Here is a 19894-nt window from a genome sequence, read left to right on the forward strand (position 1 = left end):
AATCCCATGTACTATAGTGGTTCTGAGGACATAATCCTGCAACGCCTTGAGAATTTCCACCATATCATTTCTGAAGAAATTTTCTCATTCTCGCATATCTGCTTTGTATCCAGTCACCTACGTCGTTTTCTTTTGCGTGCCAACTTTCCTAACGGGATGAGAAAGAAAACTGAGGGGAGTGAACAGGGAAAGAGAGAAGGAGAAGGACGAACACGTCCATCCATAGCTTGAGGCCAGTGAGACTTTCATGGTTATTTCAAATCCTGCTTCCTTCATCACAGGAGCTCCTCTTCAGTCATAACATTAAAAGCAAGCATTTCAGGATGAAGACCTGCCATGGGCAAAACATGTACAGCTTAGGAATTACACTCACATTAATTTATTGCCATTTAACATAAATCTTCTATTACTGATTTGAACATTAAGAAAAAACAGGAAAAGAAACAAACGCTTAAGTAAAAATCTTTCCTTCCCCTCCCCCACACTTGGTTTCAGTCCAACTTGTCTCCACCAGTCTTCCCTTACTGGCACCTTGCTCTCATAGTGCATGTCTAGCCTCTCCTTCTTCCTCTGGTGGGACAGTGGGCAGCAAAGGAGGATGCTGCCACCACACAGTGCTCTCCTGCTCTACTCCTGTCTTATTACTGCTCTTCTTCTCCAGAATGGGTCCCCATCAAGACAAAATTCCTCAGGGAAGTTCCTCCTTCTGGATGGGCCACAGCTCCAGTGGACATGTCTACCTACTTCTTAAAGCAACAGGTGAAATATCCTACCTGCAGAATTTTCTAGGAATTTCTCTTTCACCCAAAAATGCTGAGCTATCAAAGTTGTTCAGCTTTAAAAAATGGTGTTGCTCCAATTTCAAAATGTCAAACTAATAATAGGAAAAGCCAAAAAAATCTGGAGTTGAAAATAGCCCAGCTCAATTAATATCGGGGGTTATTTTAGCTTTTAAACTTTTCCTAAGATTAGTTTATTGTTCTTCATGTTCTGTAAAGCCAGAGCCACAGAATTTTTGGTTTGGCAAGTGCAAAAATAATAAAAATAATAATAAAATAAAATAAAATGAAGAAGCATTGGAAATATCTAAAACACTAACACATAAAAGCCATGTCAGAGCCCATTTAGTAGAGAGGTTTCCACATCAACTCTGACTAGCAATTTCTGACAATCATAGCTTTGTCTAAAAGTTTCTGCCCATTTCCAGACAGAAATAATCATTTCCCCAACACAGTGCTACTTTTTGAGTTAAGGCAGCTTTCCAGCAGGCACTGAACCACCAAACAAAAAGAGTACTTTAGCATTTCCTACAAGATACTTCAGGCTAATTACTACAGGCTAATTACTTCAGGCTGTCTAAACTGCCCTGTGTGCCTCAAAATGGATGCTGTTGTCAGAGTATAACAGATGACTGTGCTTTTCAGCATTGAGGGTTCTACGTATCTTTTCTTTCAGGTGACTGACTTTGGGGATTTAACTCATTGGTAAAATTCTGTTTTTCACAGCATATATTTAAAGTAGTTTTTCACAACCTGGGAACTGCAGGAGAGAAAATGCTGAGTTTTGAGAATTCTGATTTTTTATTCATTATTTCCTTTGCATTTTTTGCATCTGTCTTTGAGTAGAATATAATATCTGTCTCACATAATTCTCAGGACTGCTGTTCTGTATTTCAGTTCATAAAATGTATTAGATTGGGACTGTCTTGTTTCATTTCATATTTAGTATAGGTAGCCTGGATGTAATTTTCCAAATAGCCACTTCAGTGACATTGCAAAAACTCCACAAAAGAGTCTAAAATGCAGTAAAAGAAAATGCAACTCCATTTGCATTCCAGTGTTACAACTGGTGGAGTATCATCATATTGTTTTTAACTAATTTTTTCACATGTTAAATACTTTGTTCAGTCTTGTGCATAACCATTATTCATTCCCTGGTTTTTCCCATCTAATCTGTATAGTGGACTCAGAGTATACAAAAACTTACACTGACATGCATACAAGCGTAATATATTTGTGTGTGCCTTGGGGATAAGGGAGTTGTGTCATCACCTATTTGTTTTTTGTTCACCAAGAAGTAAAAACATGATCATATTCAGAATCATACATACAGAGGAAACTGTCTGCACATAACTCACAGCATTAAAGTTATTTTTTGAGTTCTAGTAAATATATAACTTGCATTCACATAAATGAAGATCAAGTCACTAAGAGTTTCAACTCAGATATTAATTTCAGTGGCGTGCAGCAACTGGACATGGAGTCATGGGCAAAAACTGGAAATAGGAAGTTCTACACAAGCATGCAAAAGATCTTCTTCACTGTGAGGGCAGTGGAGCCAGTTCCAGAGCACTGGAACAGGCTGCCCAGAGAGGCTATGGAGTCTCCTTCTCTGAAGAGATTCAAGACCAGTCAGGACATTCTCCTGCTCAACCTAGTGTAGGAAACCTGCTTTTAGCAGGGGGATGGACACCATGGTCTGTTCCAACCCCTACGATTCTGTGATTTATTCATAAAAAATAATGTAATAATTTATCTGGTGGAATTAAGTAAGGGATAATGAACATGATTTTCAGAAATGCTTAATTATTTAACCTTTTGAAGGTAGAAGAGGCACTTTTCCAAAAGAGACACTGACATTTTGAAATCTAGATCTCACTCACAAGAGCTACCTTCAAGGATGGCATGCTTACCTTCCCTCCATTATCACCAACCACTAAAAACAAGTCATTGTTCTACTGAATAAGACTCAACAGAAGAGTATTGGAAGAGGTTAACATTTATTCCTTTCACAGTCTTTTTTTTATACCTCGGGAAGTAATTGTATTCCTCCGGAATTCCCTGGTGTCCTTTCATTTGTCCTCTGACTAAATGATCAAGAACCACACCTCGATGCTTTTAGTCAAATGCAGCTCCAGCAGTGCTATCACTATGACACATTGAGTATTTATAACAAGAAAGTAATTTACCACAACACATTTAAAATTAACTGAGGAAACAATGTGCATGTTCCTCGTCCCCTAATTGCTTTTCTGCAGGGGCCTTCTGAGGTTTATCATTTCACTCACCTCTCCACAGAGCAGAAAGCTCACTTCTGTGCTGTGCATCCATTACATTTGCACAGAGTTGCTCAAAGGTAAGGAGAGTGTCTCCTTTTTCTGTATAATTGTTTATATTTTCTCAAGTGATAAATAAAATATAGCAGGATCTGGTGAGAAGGACAAGAAAAGGAGGGTTTAATTTGTTTCAAATTTGGACTTTTTAGACAGATGATAATATAACATTTTAAGAAACCATAAAAGTAGAGAAAAGAATGGAACAAATTGAATGCAATATGCCATTAAAATGACATCATCTTTTTATATATATGCATTTATGTATATTAAAAATAAAGATTAAAATCAAACCTTAGTTTAGTAATATAATTAGTAATGTAACATTATATTAAAGCAATCAAGGCAACATTAATATTTCAATTAAATGCATATTTCATATTTATACAATTCAGAACTCCCATATCAAATGTTGATTTGACGTTGTTTTAATTATTAACAACAATGGCTCGAAGTGAAAAGAGTTTTATGTGTTTAAAGTTTAATGCTTTAAGTTCAGTGCTTAAAATAAATCATGGCTGAACTGGAGGCAATGGAGAACCTGTCATTACCTAGAAGTGTAGCAGCCTTTCAGCCATCATATCTGTTCAGTTTCATAAGCGCAAACCACTATTCAGCTGCACAAGGCACCGACTAAACAAGACTGCTCTATGGGAATACACCCCTTTCCTTTACAGATGAGCTATTCAGTACGTTCTTGAATAAGCTGTTTTGCTGAATTGATATTGGTGAAAGCAGAGTATCTCTTTTTGCAGCTTTATTGTCTTGCAGTGGAAAAAATCTCTATCTCCTTTCAGCAGTCTCAATTTATTAAGACAAAAGTGTGACCACATAAAACTTCAACAGACATGCATAAAGCTGTTGGGCAGGTTGCAGGCATCAGTCTCAGAATCGCAGATGAGGTTAATTACAATACAGTTCCCAAAACTTTCTTTGCCTTTTGTGCCCTGAACCTGCCACCTCATCAACCAAGACCCAGCAAAGATGTTTTCTTTGGAGCTCAGCAAAACCCTCTGACTTTTGATTCATTGTTTGGCTGCTCTCCTACATTTCTTAGCTGAAAGCATTTCGATCAGCTTTCCATAACCAGTCCTGCGTAGGTGAAATGCCATCCTCCAATAAATATAGCAGGTCGGGACATTTTACACCTGAATCATCCTATTAGTAGTTGGCTGCTGACTTTTCAGCTTGATTCTGTAACACATTGTAGTTAAAAATCGGAAACCTGGCCATAATTTATAGCTGATTGAATGAATAAATAGCATTTTTTCTGAATATAAGAATAGAATAATTTGGCCTTTCTTTTAAATCTTCAGCCAGAACCAAGGCTTGAATCCATTCTTTATGAGGTTTAATCTGTGTAATAGAATTTCATAGACTCATAGAATCATGCATTTCATAGAATCATAGAATCTCCTGAGTTGGAAGGCACCCACAAGGATAGTGTCCAACTCCTGTCCCCACACAGCATCAACTAAAAATCACAATATATTTCTTAGAGCATTGTCCAAATGCGTCTTGAACTCTGGCAGTCTTGGTGCCAGATTTGATTAGATTTATATTGAGAGAGAAATGAGTTTTAAGTTATAGGCACCAATTTTCTTTCAGTAAAAGTGCTCTATAGAATCAAAGAATCATAGAATGGTTTGGGTTGGAAGGGTCCTTAAAGATCATCTATTTCCAAGCCATTGGCGGGGACACCTTCCAGTTGCTCCATGATTGAATGTCTCAGTTTGAAGAGCAGTTCAAATTGGGATTTCCTAAATCTCAAAAATGCTGTGGAGGTTAGCATGCTTTAGTACAGAATATTTCTTCACTTCATTTAATGTCTGTGTAGGCCTTCATTTACCTATTTAATTTACTGTATCTTACATGTAACATCATGCACTCCACGCAAAATAACAACTCACACCTTACATTTTCCTTTCTGAGATGTATGTATTTTCATAATATACATCTTGTATTTTTGCTGCTGACATTGCCTTAGATTTTAAGAAAGTTTTTCAGTAACCAAAGGAAGAAAAATATGATTTGGGATCAGAACGACTATAATTACATTTATTGGGCAGCTCTTCCCTCATAATTTTTTGAGGAAGGAACTATCTAACTTCAGTACTTGCCTCAGGAGTTTTTCAGCACACCACTGATCTGCATTATTTGTGCAGGAACTGTTGATATGGTCATATCTTAGACACTGATTATTTCACGAAGTAGTATACATTGCTCTCGACTCCCTTCAGCCAAATCCTCCTGACCTGTTTTGAGTCTCTAAGTTTCATGGGATAAAGGTACAGTTCAGCTGTTCCTGCATTGCTCAAAGGATATAAAGATGTGAGAAGAGATAAAAAGATTCCAGCAGCACAGAGCATATGGACATTCTGCTCCCATAGCACCAGGACAAAGGTAAAATTGATAAGAGACAGTCAAGATGAGAAAGAACCTCTCAGTGGGTGAACCACAGAAAAGGGCAGTAAGGGAATGGAAAAAAAAAAAAAAAAGTAAGTTGGACTGGTTGTGACAGTGGCATATTCCAGGAAACATTCTAGAAAGGAGAAAACTGAAGGTAAAAAGACTTATGTTACTGCTATTAAATTAAGTATCTTCAGGAAGTTGCAAGAATATAACGTTACTCCAGAAAAAATAATAGGAACAGTAGGGGAAAAAAAAGGAAAGGTGAACATTCAAACAACTCCTTGCTTTTTTGTTAGGGAAACTGTGGTATACTATAGAGCTACAAAGGGGACGTGCTAACTTGAACAGAAAGAAAATAGGGTCCTACACAAGACTGTAAGGAGAACTGGAAATACATTTTAACAGCACTTCTTGTCTACTGAATGATCTAAAACACTAACTAGTTTCTCCAGTAGTTGAAGTATCATCAAACACATTACACAGATGAAATTCCTGGAAAGCAGCTCATCATGCTTTTCTGTCTGGGACTAGATTGTGCAAAGCAGAACCTGGAAAGAAATGCCATGCCTGCCATGTCCATTTTGGACACATGAATGATCTTGTCCCAGCAGCACCAGGACTCTATTCCCTATTGATGGACACCCATGACCTTTCCAATTTCCAATTCTTCTATAACAGTCTATGAAGAGCCTTCATTCATTCTTCCCTGGTTTTTCCTCTGTTAAGGTGACAGCACTTTCCATTTCAATTAATTAATAATCAATGTTTAATTTGATTAAAAGCTGAAGATTCAATTAAGTGTATTAAATAATTCTTTATTTTGATCAGCTTTGTTGCCTTCAATGAAGTAATATTCTATAATTAAATCACTGGATACAGAAAGTTACTGTATAATTAATAAGACCATGGTCCTAAATGACTCAGAATAATGAACAGAAGAGAGCCCCAGATAATTAAAAATGCTCATAACTAAAATTTGTGACATTTCCTAACCGCATTTAGAGCTTAAGGGTGATCTTACCATCAACACAGTGCAACAGGTTATCTGCGTGACCTTGGACAAGGTATACAATCTTGCTGAGGCAAACTCCCTTATCCGTAACACAGTAAACTTTTGTCCTAACAAGATGGTGAAGTAAGCATTTCATGGCAAGGAGAGACACTCACCCTGTGCATGCAGAGTGCCTAGTGAGAAGGGATTCTCTTGGTACTATCGGAAAATACATAACAAGAACTAGGGAACAAAACTTAGCTGTAGCAAATGAGAAGGAAGGTCCAACTTGCTCAATATCCCCTCAAGGACAGTTTCCACTGGCAGGTGGTTAGTGAAAGATTTAAAGGCCAGGAAAGTACTGCATCTTAACATTTGTCTCACCCTAACTGTGTGCAACTGGTGAAGTTCATGAGATGCTTCATGGTGTTTAATAGCTCAAACCAGACCTCTGGCAGTTTTTGAGCACGGTTCCACATCCGTTCACAATATCCTTCTGTAAGGAGTGCTAAAATTCAGCAGGGTAAAAATGTACTTCCTCTTGGTCATTTTCTTTTTCTAGCTACTGTTTTTACTTCTTATATAATGTACTATTTATATATGTATGTGTGTAATGTTTATTTCTATATTTATATTATATATATGATATATATATTTATTTGCTTATATATATATTTTATATTATATCATCCTGAGTTATCTCTTTTCCAACCTGTTTAAGTTTTTCCTGGAAAGAAGCCATTCTAATTCTTTTTTTTTAACCACTCATCATTTTTTCCTCCTCTGACCATCGTTGAACAACTGCTGTTTTAATAGCACCAGCTACACTAAATTCAAGATCTCCCTCCTGAGAGGCAGTAACTAATTTAGGAGCCATCATTCCATATATACAATTAACATCATGTTTCTCCATGTGCATCTCTTTGCATATAGTGACCTTGAATTTCGTCTGCCATTTTACTGTCCAGTTACTCAGCATCACAAGATCTTCCTGTAACTCTTTGCAGTCAATCTGATAGTTGAATACCTTGAATAATATCTCGGGAGCAGCAAATTTTGTCACCCCATTATCTTTTCTAGGTCATTTATGAATATATTGAATAGCTAGGCTTCTTGAACAGCAGCATCCATTGTAATGCCTTTCCTTATCTGTTCCTTTTATTTCCTTTCACAGAATCATATAATCACATTTTTCCATCTTTGCATTTCCTATCACGTTTACTTTTGCTAAGCCACAAGAGGAATTTATCTTTTATCTTAAGACAGCTTAGTTTTCTAAAATCTTTTTGATAAGGGATCATGTCAGAAGCTGTTTGGAAATCCAAGTAGATCAACTTGGTAATTATAATCGTATATCACTGACTCCCTCAAAGAACTCTAGGTTATTTGTGATGCATGACTTCCCAACATGAAAGCCCTGCTAATTCTTAGCCATGTGTCAGATTCTTGTATAGACACAAGAGAGGATATATTCTTCACTTCTATTTACGTAAGTCTGTTGCTTATTATATTTTTATATTCCTAGTAGAAAAAATCGAAGTCGGTGGTACATTCTCATCTGGCACTTTATAGTTCCCTCACACTGGGAACAATTTAGGTATCTGCACTATTGATGGCTGCCATCATGACTGATTCACCGCTTCATTTTTAGGCTATGTTAAAGTGCTTGAATTGTTTTTATTATTATTATTATTATTATTATTATTTATTACCATCTAAAACTTCTTCAGTTGGAGAAATATAACTTGACACTTCAGCTTGAGATGGTTCCTCAAGTTTTTGTTTGTTTAGTTGGTTGGTTGGTAAAGAGCTCCCAAGTCTCCTTCAAGTAAATGCTAGGGCAAATAATTAAATAATTCATCTGACTGGGCAGCCTGGTCTAGTATTAAATGGGGAGGTTGGTGGCCCTGCCTTTATAATCCTTGAGGTCGCTTCCAACCCAGGCCATTCTGTGATTCTGTGTGATTCTGCTGTAGACCGGATGCCTCTGAGAATTCCCATTATACCCTAAAAATCTGCTGCCCTACAAGCTCTCTGGTGAGTTTCTTCATTCTGATCGATTTGAGGGGAAAAATATATATATATATTTTACCCTTAGCATCTTATTCAAAATCTTCTCCCTGGATTCCAGTTTCACTTTTCATATGGCCTAATTCCTGCTCTTGTTTCACCACCATTACTCTGCTGTTTAACCTTGTTTGCTTTTCTTTGGCCTTTTCAAAGCATTTTTGATAGATTATTTCTGGTATCTCTAACACTGTCTTTTAGCAGGCACAATACCAACTTCAAGTATTTTATCCTTTTGCCTGTAAGTTTTAACCTCCTTTAACAGGCTTTTTCCATTTTCTGTAACCATCATTACATAAATTGTAATTCCTCTTCAGTTCTCTGCTGGTGTTCAAAACTGAGAAATTATTGTAAGTGACCTGTGGCTTTCTAAACAAGAAGCTGAAGGCCAGACAAGATATATTAGAGCATCTAAAATGGTACCTCTGTTTAAGCACCTAAATCACTCATCCTAGAATTCATCTCTTGAGCTTAACAAACAGCAAATTGCATGGTAATTTGAAAGATACAAGTACCTCAGAAATAATTGACAATAGCTGGTTCTTCTCTCTAGCTGGCAGTGATGAAACAAGATACAAGAATTGGAATTTAGATTATGAATATGGAATGGCATCGTTTCTAAACTGCACTCAGAAATATGTAAGTAACCAGTGCTTTCAGCCTGCTGTTGCTGCAGTGAATGTGTTGACATTGGACAATTTTAAATCTGGGTGGGATGTATTCATGTATGATGCTGTCTTCAGGAGTGTAGTCCCACTTTTGTCCCTCTTCCAAAAATGGCCATAGCACAAACATGTGCATGCCAGAATGAGGGGCTACTCTGTGGCAGCACTGCCTCAACTGCTCTGGACTTCCAGATAGCTGCTACATATATCATGAAGCCTCTACCCAACCATTGGACAAGTCAGGAAAGTTTCTGGCTGCCTGGATAACTTGCTTCCCCAAAGCTCATGGCCCACCCTTAGTTGCCCAGAAATGGGGGCCACAAGCAGAGGATGTTTCCAGGTTGAGCACGTCTGCCCTAGGTGTGAAGGAGGAACTTCCACCCACAGAAGTCCTTGGGCAAGGCCACATGCAAGGACAAAGCGACAAAGCAGGTGATCCCAGATGATCTCTTCAGGACTTACAGGCTCAGTGCCTGTGGATATTATATATCATAGCTATTACAGAGTGGAATTATTTTTATATTCACTCTCTAATAGTCTACAGAACAGCCTTCCTAATATTTTGTTGCATAGGTCACTAAGGAGATACCTGCTATCAAGCTGATTACAATTAACACAATAAAATTACTGATGGGACAAGAAATGGTAGTGCTTATTTTTATGCCATATATAAAAATATCAGCTGCTACAGAATTTTCTGCAGTGCTGGCAAACTGATTCTTACCTTCTGTGGTCTGTGAGCATCAGCACATTTTATTTCTATTCCTGAGGTCATCTTTCCTTCCAAAGGAGTTACTGCTTATTGGCAGCTGTTACTCACAATGTTTTTCTCACTCTGTTAATGCTGATGTTTTATTTTCATGTAGGTTTCTAGATGCCTGGGATCAACGGGTCCTTGTTATACAATGCCCATGGAGCATTATATTCCAGCTAGTCTCAGGCTACAAGCCTCTTTAAAAATTTTTCACGATTCTCATTCAGTGGGTGGTGAGAATAGTTTGTGATGATTGGGCTGAACTCAATGAAACTACTCCATCCATTCCAGTAGATGCAGCCTGAGAGAAGAATTTCTCTCCACATGAGTGAAGAGTTTGAATGTTTTTGAAAATGAGACTTTGGGCCACTGACTGAAAAAAAAATAATACTGCACAAGTACCAAGTTGAAGTCAAACCTAGATTGTTTGAGACTCAGAAGGTAGAATTTCAAGTTATAAAAATCCATTTTTATAAACAGTGACAACCTGGCAGTTCGCTTCTTACAGGCCACGCTAGATTAAAGCATTTTAAAATGAAAACTATATGACATTGAAATATCTCTTATTCTGTCACTGCAGCCTAGGTGAATCACTCTGGTTCTTGAAAAGCCACGGTACTTGCAATCATTTAACTGGTGGAGCACTGAATTGTCCACAGAAGAGTTTTTTTACCCTTTTATAGACAAAGTTGGAAACTTCTTTGTCATTTGCTAACAGAAACAGGGTAGAGTATCTGATTCCCCCACGTGCACAGTACATTCTGTGTATATTCCCTCTTTATATCTCTGCAAAGTTATATTATGACATTAGGAATCCTTTATTAAGCTATTTGCTGTTGGTCTACCTTTGATCACCAATATTCACAACATAGATAGTTGGCTATTTTACCTTACGATGTGGCTCTCAGAAGCAGTGCATAATGAAGCCCACATGCACAGTGTTTCCTAAACTGTAATTCCTTTGTGCTCACACTCTCATCCTTTCTTGGACTCACACTGAAAAGTGAAATGAAGTTTTGTGACAAGTGCTGACTCCACTTGTGATATGAGCAACATTTCAATCTTATTCCATTAGGTGGATCTGCATGAACATATCTGAGATAAATAACAAACCACTGCATGAGCATTCTATTCCAGGCAGCATTTTGGAGCTGAGTTGCATTGTAGGACTGGAGATGTGACTGGCGATAAGTTTGTTCTGTCTGTTACAGAGACTCTCAGTACTTTGGGAAGGGGGAGATTATTTTGTCTCTTAACAAAAACAAAATTAAAACATCTCTGAAGACTGGTGCTTTGAAGTGTCACACTTTTGCATGGACTTGATAATCAGTAATGAAGAGAGAGTGCAGATTACAAAACAACATAATCAAGTGATAATAATGAATATTTCAACAGGCAGACATTTCAAAGTTTTAATTAAAATTAGTAGTGCTATTGATATTGTAATGTCTTTGGGTAACATACAGGCAAGTAATCACAAACCTCCCAAACGGACTGCATTACACATGCAATTAATTATAGAAGATGCTGCTGCTCAAACCACCCTGGGATCTCTGAGACATAAAGCAAGTGCTCAAGCATTCCTCTACAGAAAGCAGCTCCACTGACACAGCCGGCAGGTCGACTATTATACTTAACTAGATGCTGCATTGCTGTGATGCAGTTCAAATCTATTCTGCTACCAACAATTACTACTCAAGGTTTTTGGTTTTTTTTTTAATAAGAGAAATGTTTCTTCTTTTGCCTAAAGTGAAAGATGGTATTTTTAAACGCAGACTGTGGGACTCGGGGGACAAAAAGTCCCACCTGCAGAGCCGTTCTTGTACAAGATGCCCTCCATGCTGCAGGGGAAGAAAAGTTTAATCAAAGTACATTGCTCACCCTTACTTTTCTTTCTCCTTGACACTACCTCTACCCAGTGCTCCTGCTCTGATGTCCCTCCAGCATTCTCAGGTTTTTCTGAAGCTAATTTTGTCACTGGGGAGTAGGTGTGAAGCCTCCTTACCGTAAGACAAGGAATCACAATAGTGCTTGCAGTTTGCAACATAATGGCTTCATTTAGAGCATGGGGGTGTGGTTTAGAAACTGCCTTGAGTGTACCTTGGCCTATTGCTACCTGTGGGTCTGGGCACACCTTCAAAAAGAACTTCCATGCCTCTTGGTGAAATCAAATCATTATTTTAAGAACTGAAGCTCACACTGAGCTATTCTGAATAAATCTCTCTCTCAGTTCAACACACCTCAGTCCCAAAGCTTACTGTCAGGAAAATTAAAAGTACAGTCTAAGGGAGTTCTTGCTTATGGATTTGAGGGTTTGTGCACAGCAGGTTTTAATATGTCTCAGATATGAGACTGAGTGAGAGTGTAGTTTTTATATGACCTTTCCAAACTGTTTTACCACAAGGCAAATGCTCCACTCATTTCTTGACAGCTGCCTTCCCCCAAAAGGACCCCCAAGCATTTTCCAGACTGTTTCCTGAATCAAAAACTACCAGGCAGTTCCTGAGTTTATTAGTTATTAGTAAGAGTTCTGTTACAGACTGGAAGGGAAGGATTAGACCTAAGGCCTTTCCTCTTCTTCCAGACACAAAATGTTGGTACTGATTTAAACTGATTAACAGACCTGGTAGTGCTGGAGGGTTGTCATTTCCTCAATGTCATAAAGAAAACAAAGGATATAGGTGTCCCTTTGCAAAATAGAGCAACATCCTATAAGCTTATTTGGGCTAATTTGCCTCTGTAGAGTTGTGTTTGGCCATGCCTGATCTCAGCAGCTATTCTGTAGGGAAAGGAAGCCTGCCTAGGATGTTCATGAAGGAAGTGTCAAGGCTGTGATTTGGTGTATTTATCAAGGCTGTTAATTTAAGAAAACCACTCCTACAGAATTGAAAGATAACATCATTCACCATGGCTTGGTAACTTTGAAGCTTTTTACTTATCTTAATTCACAGGCTGATGCAGCCTGTATTTCACTTTACAGTCAAAAACTCTCTCCAGAGGTTTTTTCATTCCTTTCCAGGGAAGTGAAGAGCCTACCCTCATTCATGTGAGATCTTTGAAATTGTAAAATGTGGGGATATGATGAATGACGGCTGAAAAAATGAGGAAAACATTTGGCTGCAGCCTTCCTACTCTTCTTTGCAACCACTGGGGAAAAAGCTGCTTATGGTCTGTCCCACTCTGGTGGCACAGAGGCTTCACCCAAATTTGCGGGACCTCTTTGGTATGGGACAGGTCTCCTTTCTGCAATAACACAGGATTCAGTTCTCGTTAACAAATTCCCTATGCAGATCAAAATGCTCAGACAACATCTGAGTTTTATCATAGAGGAAACTCAATCCATGTTTTCTGAGGAAAGGAACCACAGATAAATACATTTACTTTGAAAGGATATAGAGGTGATTTTTTATTTTTACTAGTCTGTAATTTGTATGTGGATTAGTTGCTGTTGGTATGCTTACAAAAATGAAATGATTGAGTTATCACTAGGAAAATATATAGACTACCCCTATTCCCCATTTTGTTGCTGTTTTAATACTAAGCAAGAGTTAAGGGTCACACTCAACATTACATTAATCTGCACAAATGGCTGAAAACTTTCTGTTCTCCTTTTAACTCTTATTTTAAAAGGCTGACTTCCCTCTTTCAGATCACATTAGAATGATTGTTGGAACAAAATTCACTGATTTCAGCATAGCCATTAGTCTTTTTATTATCAGTTCTCCCAGTTGGAGCATGTTAATACCTAACACAGATGTGTCAGTGATCCCCAGGTTCATTAAGCTCATCTGCACTCTGACAGAATACCTCCGAGTGGTTCCAAAGGCACCATGAAAGTTGTTATGAATGATTTCCAAGATATCTACAGTACTCCAAATCTATCTGTGTTGTATTTTCATACTTACATGGAGCTCTTCCTACATTAATAAGTTAAATATATCAGATTTTATGATGCATTCTTTGTGTACTTGAAAAGTGAAGGTACTGACATTACCTTTGCAGTACATATCAAAACAGAATTGCAAGATATTTAGATTTACTATTCAGTCAGGAATCAAAGCTCTTAGCTTTTGCAAGTAATGGGAGAAGAATCCAAAGAAGCAATGCATTAAGAAGTATGACCCTCCAAAAAATACTTTCTCCTCTTTGTCAGCTTGAGAAATACACAAAACATGAAACAGTGGGAGGCATATAACATAACAACACTTTTTAATCTCTGCGGGTATTTGGGGTAAGATGTTGCAGTTCTGCTTTACATCAAAGCTGGGTGTTAAGCCCAAGTCAGGTTCACTTTCTTTCAAAAAATGCATTGTACCTCTGAGCAGCAATGAGAAGTCTCCAGGCCTTTTAACTCTGAATCATCTGTCCACTTTTTCCCTCTCAGCTCTGAGAATACACTTACGAATTAGCATTATCCATAAGGATATATGTCCAACTCATGCTGTTCAGACTGAAGTGCTTGTGAAATATGAATTTCTTAAGGAAACATCACAGAGGGAAATGTCAGAGCATTAGCGCAACTGAACTTCTGTCTGTACCAGAGAACAACACTCTTCTTAAGTGCATGTTGAAGGCCATAGTTATACAGACAGATAGTTATGCTGCATGGACCATGGAACATATTTTTCAGAAATAGGTGTCTAAGTTTAAGCTCCTAAAAGCATATTTATTTTCCTAAATTAGCAGATTTATTTTTCAGAAAAGCTTTTTGTGTCTCAGGAACTCCTACTACTGTCAGTGACTGCATTTGTCAAAATCAGGTGTCTTCTTCAGGTTTGTGTTTAATACTCCTCCTTTATCCTCAGGTTTTAGTCCTATAGTTGACTTATTACACATGCAGAAATCTCAGCCTTAGCAGCTATTTGCAGTTTCAGAGCCTATCGTTGTTATGCATGTTCACTCTTTTGCAGTTCAGCTTTATTATTCCATTTTCAGAAGACAATGATTTCCAATTCAGGATTCTGAAGACCTCATAGCAATACGTATTTTTGGCTTTTATTGGTCAAAATGTCAACGGTCATTCTATCTCTTCATTTATCTGTCGCCAATACAACTACAGCAGCTATGAAATTCCCTTCCCATTTAGGACAACAGTAGTGATTCTATTCACTATTCACATGAATTGGATTGATCCTTACAGTATATCACTACGTCAGATTTGGTCATCCACTATTGGCTCTAGTCAAGACGTTAGGACTGCTGGGCTGCAGTATGTTAACTAAACTCTATGTTTTCATGGGGATATGTATGATCATTAATACGATGCTGTTGTTGAGATTGGTATTTTTTAAAGCAGAAATTGATAAGAAATTTATTGAGTGCATATCAATACTAGGGTTGTAAATTAACTGTAAATTAAAAGTCACTTTTACTATCTTCTGTGCCTTCTATGCTGAAGGAAACAAATTTGATGCTAACTTGAAGTCTAAATTCAAGGAAATACCACAATTCATGCAATAACTTTATTATCAAACAAATTCTGATGTAACTAAGAGCAAAGACAAGAGTATAGTCAGGCAAGGTAAAAAGCTTAGGTAAACAAATCATAATTTAATTCTCAAATTAGCTCAGTTTTTCAATAAAGACAATTCTACAGGTCTCAGTATTGGAGGATATATGGGAAATAGTATCTCTTTACATTGTGTCCCTTAAAACACAACACAGATGCAGCAGTATTCACTCAATCTTAATAACTTTTGAAACTCTTGGGAGCCATTTTAGTGGAGATTTGATACGGACTAGTTGCAAGGCATGATTTAAGTGAGATTATCTATGCCGCAGAAGTGTTCTAGCTTCAGTTTGAGAGATCAACTGGAGTAATTAAAATGAAAGCAGGAAAAGATGAAGGAGAAAATAAGCTGAGCTGCTGCAGAGTGCTTATCATAAAAACTTTTCCACAGCCAATGGTCCTTCATCATATATGCTCTACAATAGTTCTGCTTAAAGGAGAGTTTACCACACTCATTTAATATTACACCTCAACATTGACTGCACTATCACCAGAGTGAGCACAGCGTAAGCTGGGGGATTCAGTTAAATAAAAGGTGGCATCATTAATGGTCAACATGTCCATTTAGAAAATCTGATGAGCTGCTCTCCTAAAAGATGCAAAGTATTTCCCCTTCTGAAATGGAAAATTTTCTTCTCTCCCATCATTTCCTTGGAAGGACAAATGCCTAACATTTATTGTTGAAAACAAACTAGGTAGAGGTGACCAGGGAATAGGAGTTCTACATTTTCTTTTCTTCTTGATGCTGTAAGAATAATCTCTTGGGAACATAACATAAAAGACCAGTGATTTACACGGGGAAAAAAGAAGAAGAAGAAGAAGAATTTTACATCAAATATCAGTTCATCAACAGGAAAAAAAAAAAGTGTATTTTTAAACATGTATATCATCAAAAATGTAAGACATTTTGTGCCTGTGCATTTCAGCTGCCAGGGTGTACAGGTGAAACCAAATAAGAATGACTTACTTCAAACAGCAAAAGAGAGTGGAAGCATTTGGAAGCAAACAACACAGGCTTCAATTCTGAAGGTGTAGCTATAGTCTTGACATGCCTTATAGTACAGAGAGCAACCACATGCAAACATCTCCTGCTCTGACTTAGCCTTTGGATATAGGATATGCTCTGACTTACACCTTTGGATATAGGGGACTGTCACTGCCATTTCTGAAAGGGTGCTGAAGATGCTCCAAAGTTAGGAGGGAGCGTGCGTCTGCCAGAGGGTAGAAAGGCACTACAGAGGGACCTGGATAGACTGGATAGATGGGCAAAGGAAAAATGTATGCATTTCAGTAGGACCAAGCATTAGGTACTGCAGTATAGCCTCAACAACCCCAGGCAACCCTACAGGCTTGGGGAGGGGTGGCTAGAAATCTGCCTATTTTGCATTTCTATCTTGCATTTCTGCCTATTTTGCATTTGCCTATATTCCATTTCTAAGATAAAAGAAAATCTGTTAACTAACTGTAAGACCAGACAACACCTTGAGAGCTGATGTCTCATCCACTCCTGGTAGAGTCCAGAACAATATCTAAGAAACCATCAATCGTGAGAGGGGATCTGGTGTCACTTCGGTTTGGCTGCAGTGTCTCAGGCAGTCTTGAAACTAGAGCCAAATAAAAGCCAGGCTGGGACCATCTCTTCCCTTTTTGCTTCAATACTATAAGCAGGGGCTAGGGCTGTCCATCCTTCTCTCTTTTTTCAGTGCTGCTGCTGCTTCCCTTCTGTGCCATATGAAGAACCCGCATTGGCAGGCCTGGCACTGGATCCAGGACTGGTGATCTGTCTGCCTGCTTTTGTTTCTGTTTCTCTCTTACTTTTTCCTCTCTTCCTCTTAAAGTTAAGTAATTTAAGGCTACCTGAATCTCCTACAAAAACTGCACATCTTAGGTAGATATAACTGTGGGAGGGCCAAAGCATGCAGGATGACTCTTTTACAGAAATCTTATTAAAGTCAATGTTTTTTTCCTCTTGTGTATGGACTTGAGTGTCGTTTCACCTTAATCTAGTGAGTGAGATTTGCAAATCTGGTCACCACTCCCTGCCTTCATGGGTGAGATGTAACACCAAACACATTTCACAGCCACAGACTGACAGCTCAGTTGATAGTTCACAGCAACATAGCATTCAACAGTGCCTCGCTAAAGCAATCTTGGAAAGATTTCATGGACAGGCTTAGCATGAAATGCCATTGAAGTATCTTTTTTTCCAACATTGCAGGGTCACTGGTGCCAAGAAAGTTGGATGTCCCTCATTTTTATGATGACAAGTCTATCACAAAGTATCAAAATTTTTATGTGTGTCTTGTCTGAGTGTTATGATTATTGTCAACAAAAGACATCTATTAAAACAAAATATAGAAGTAATCCTTGTAGTTTGTCATCATGGTACCATACAGCTTACAAAAGAGCTCAAAAAATGTGGCCATTAGAACAACAAAATCATTGTTACGTATAAGCTTAGATTAGGCCACAGTTTAGAAGTTAAGCTAAAGTTTCAAGTTACAGGAAGTTAACAACTTCAGATGCTTCAGCTTCTCCTCATTTCTATTAGTATAATAGGAACATGAAGCTGTTTTACATGCATTTGATTGCTAGTCCTTTGCAGACCTTACTGCATTTAATAAAGACAATGTGAAAGACTACCAGATATCCTGATGAGGATTGTCATGTTCATAAAACTACACATTTACAAGTACCTTCTATCAAGATCACTGCTTCAGATCTTATCTGAAGCTTCTAGGAGAGAACATTAGATCATTCATTTTGTAGCATATCTTTCACAGTTACTACATATTCTTTATCCAGACAGCGTATCGTTTCTTCTTTCTTTTTCTTTTTCTTTTTACTTTTCTTTTTTTTTCTTTTTCTTTTTCTTTTTCTTTTTCTTTTTCTTTTTCTTTTTCTTTTTCTTTTTCTTTTTCTTTTTCTTTTTCTTTTTCCTTCTTGTTTTCTTTTTGTTTTTCTTTTTCTTTTTCCTTTTCTTTTTTTTCTTTTTTATTTTTCTTTTTCCTTTTCTTTTTCTTTTTCTTTTTCCTTTTTCCCTTTTCTTTTCCTTTTTTCTCCAAACAAGCTACTATGTGAAAAAGTTCTCTACGCCCAGATGTCTTTGCTGCAAACTGCTTCCATAAAAATCACAGAACACTTCAGAAAGATAATTTCCTAAAGAGAAAAGCTACATATACGAGGAACAAACTCAGGCCATTGAAGTAAAGACTATCTGACAGTCCAATTCCTTTATTTTCAACAGAGTTCAATTTGTGAAAGCTACTCAATAACAATAACAGAAATGAAGAGAAAAAGATAGTCCAGAAACTACAGTGCACTGTTCATTTTCTAATCTAGTAGAGACAATTCTAAGTGCCAGTAAAGTTGGACCATCACATTCATAAACCTGAGATATTGTCAAACTTGAGTAATTAAGGGTCTAGAAATGGCAAGGTGAGTGCACAGCCAAAATGGGACATACAGTGCTTGACTCTTCATGCTTCACCAGCTTGAATCCAGTGTGATTGGGCCTGCTATCTTGCATTGATTTATTCCTGATTTATGGTACAGTAAATGGAAGCTGAATCAACCTGGAATTGGGGCTCATCACTGAAAAAGTTACTAATCTTGGACTCTGCACCATTCACACTGACAAAAGATGCAGGCCTTAGACTAAAGAAAGATGCTGACAGGTGAAATATATGGTGGAACTGCAGGATAGGGAAGAGGCAGAAATTACTCTTAATTTAATCACTATTACATTAATGTCCAGATGTCCCAGATGAACTACTAGGGAATTCATTTCTGCTTTATGAGAGCTAGCACTTTTTGGAGGGAGAGAAGGAGAGGTAAGAAGCTGAACCTTCAAATTCTATATTTGGAGACACCTGGCTTGCTTCTGAATCAGCTCACCTTCATAATGTCTCAATTTAATGCCTCATATAATGTTTATGTACTGTAATCAGGCAGCAAACTGACTAAGCACTGAATCTGTCATAGCCTGAAACACACAGACACTTTTGTTACCTGCAACTTATCATACCATTTTTTCTTACTTCTGTGGTGTTTGGTGAAGGTCTAACTGTCCACATCCTGGTCTTTCTGGAAGCAAATACAAAATGTACCTCAAAGTCAATAGCTCTGTTGGAATTGTCAGTAGCTGCATTTGCTAGCAGAAATGCTGATGTCTTCAATGTCCATCTACTGTTGTTCTATCCATGGTCTCCATGGACACTGACTTGATAAGATGAAATTTATGATGCAGCTCTTTTTCAGGCCATTCAGCATCAGCTTGTTACCTTATGTCCCCCGCTGTTTTCACCATCAGAAGGAGAACGCTGTCACCCTGCTAAGTGTCAGGGAGGGACCTATTCAGAAAGTAATGTTGTCTAAAGGAAAT

This window comes from Gallus gallus, chromosome 1, assembly GCF_016699485.2.
Source record: "Gallus gallus isolate bGalGal1 chromosome 1, bGalGal1.mat.broiler.GRCg7b, whole genome shotgun sequence".
In the NCBI taxonomy this organism is placed as follows: Eukaryota; Metazoa; Chordata; class Aves; order Galliformes; family Phasianidae; genus Gallus; species Gallus gallus.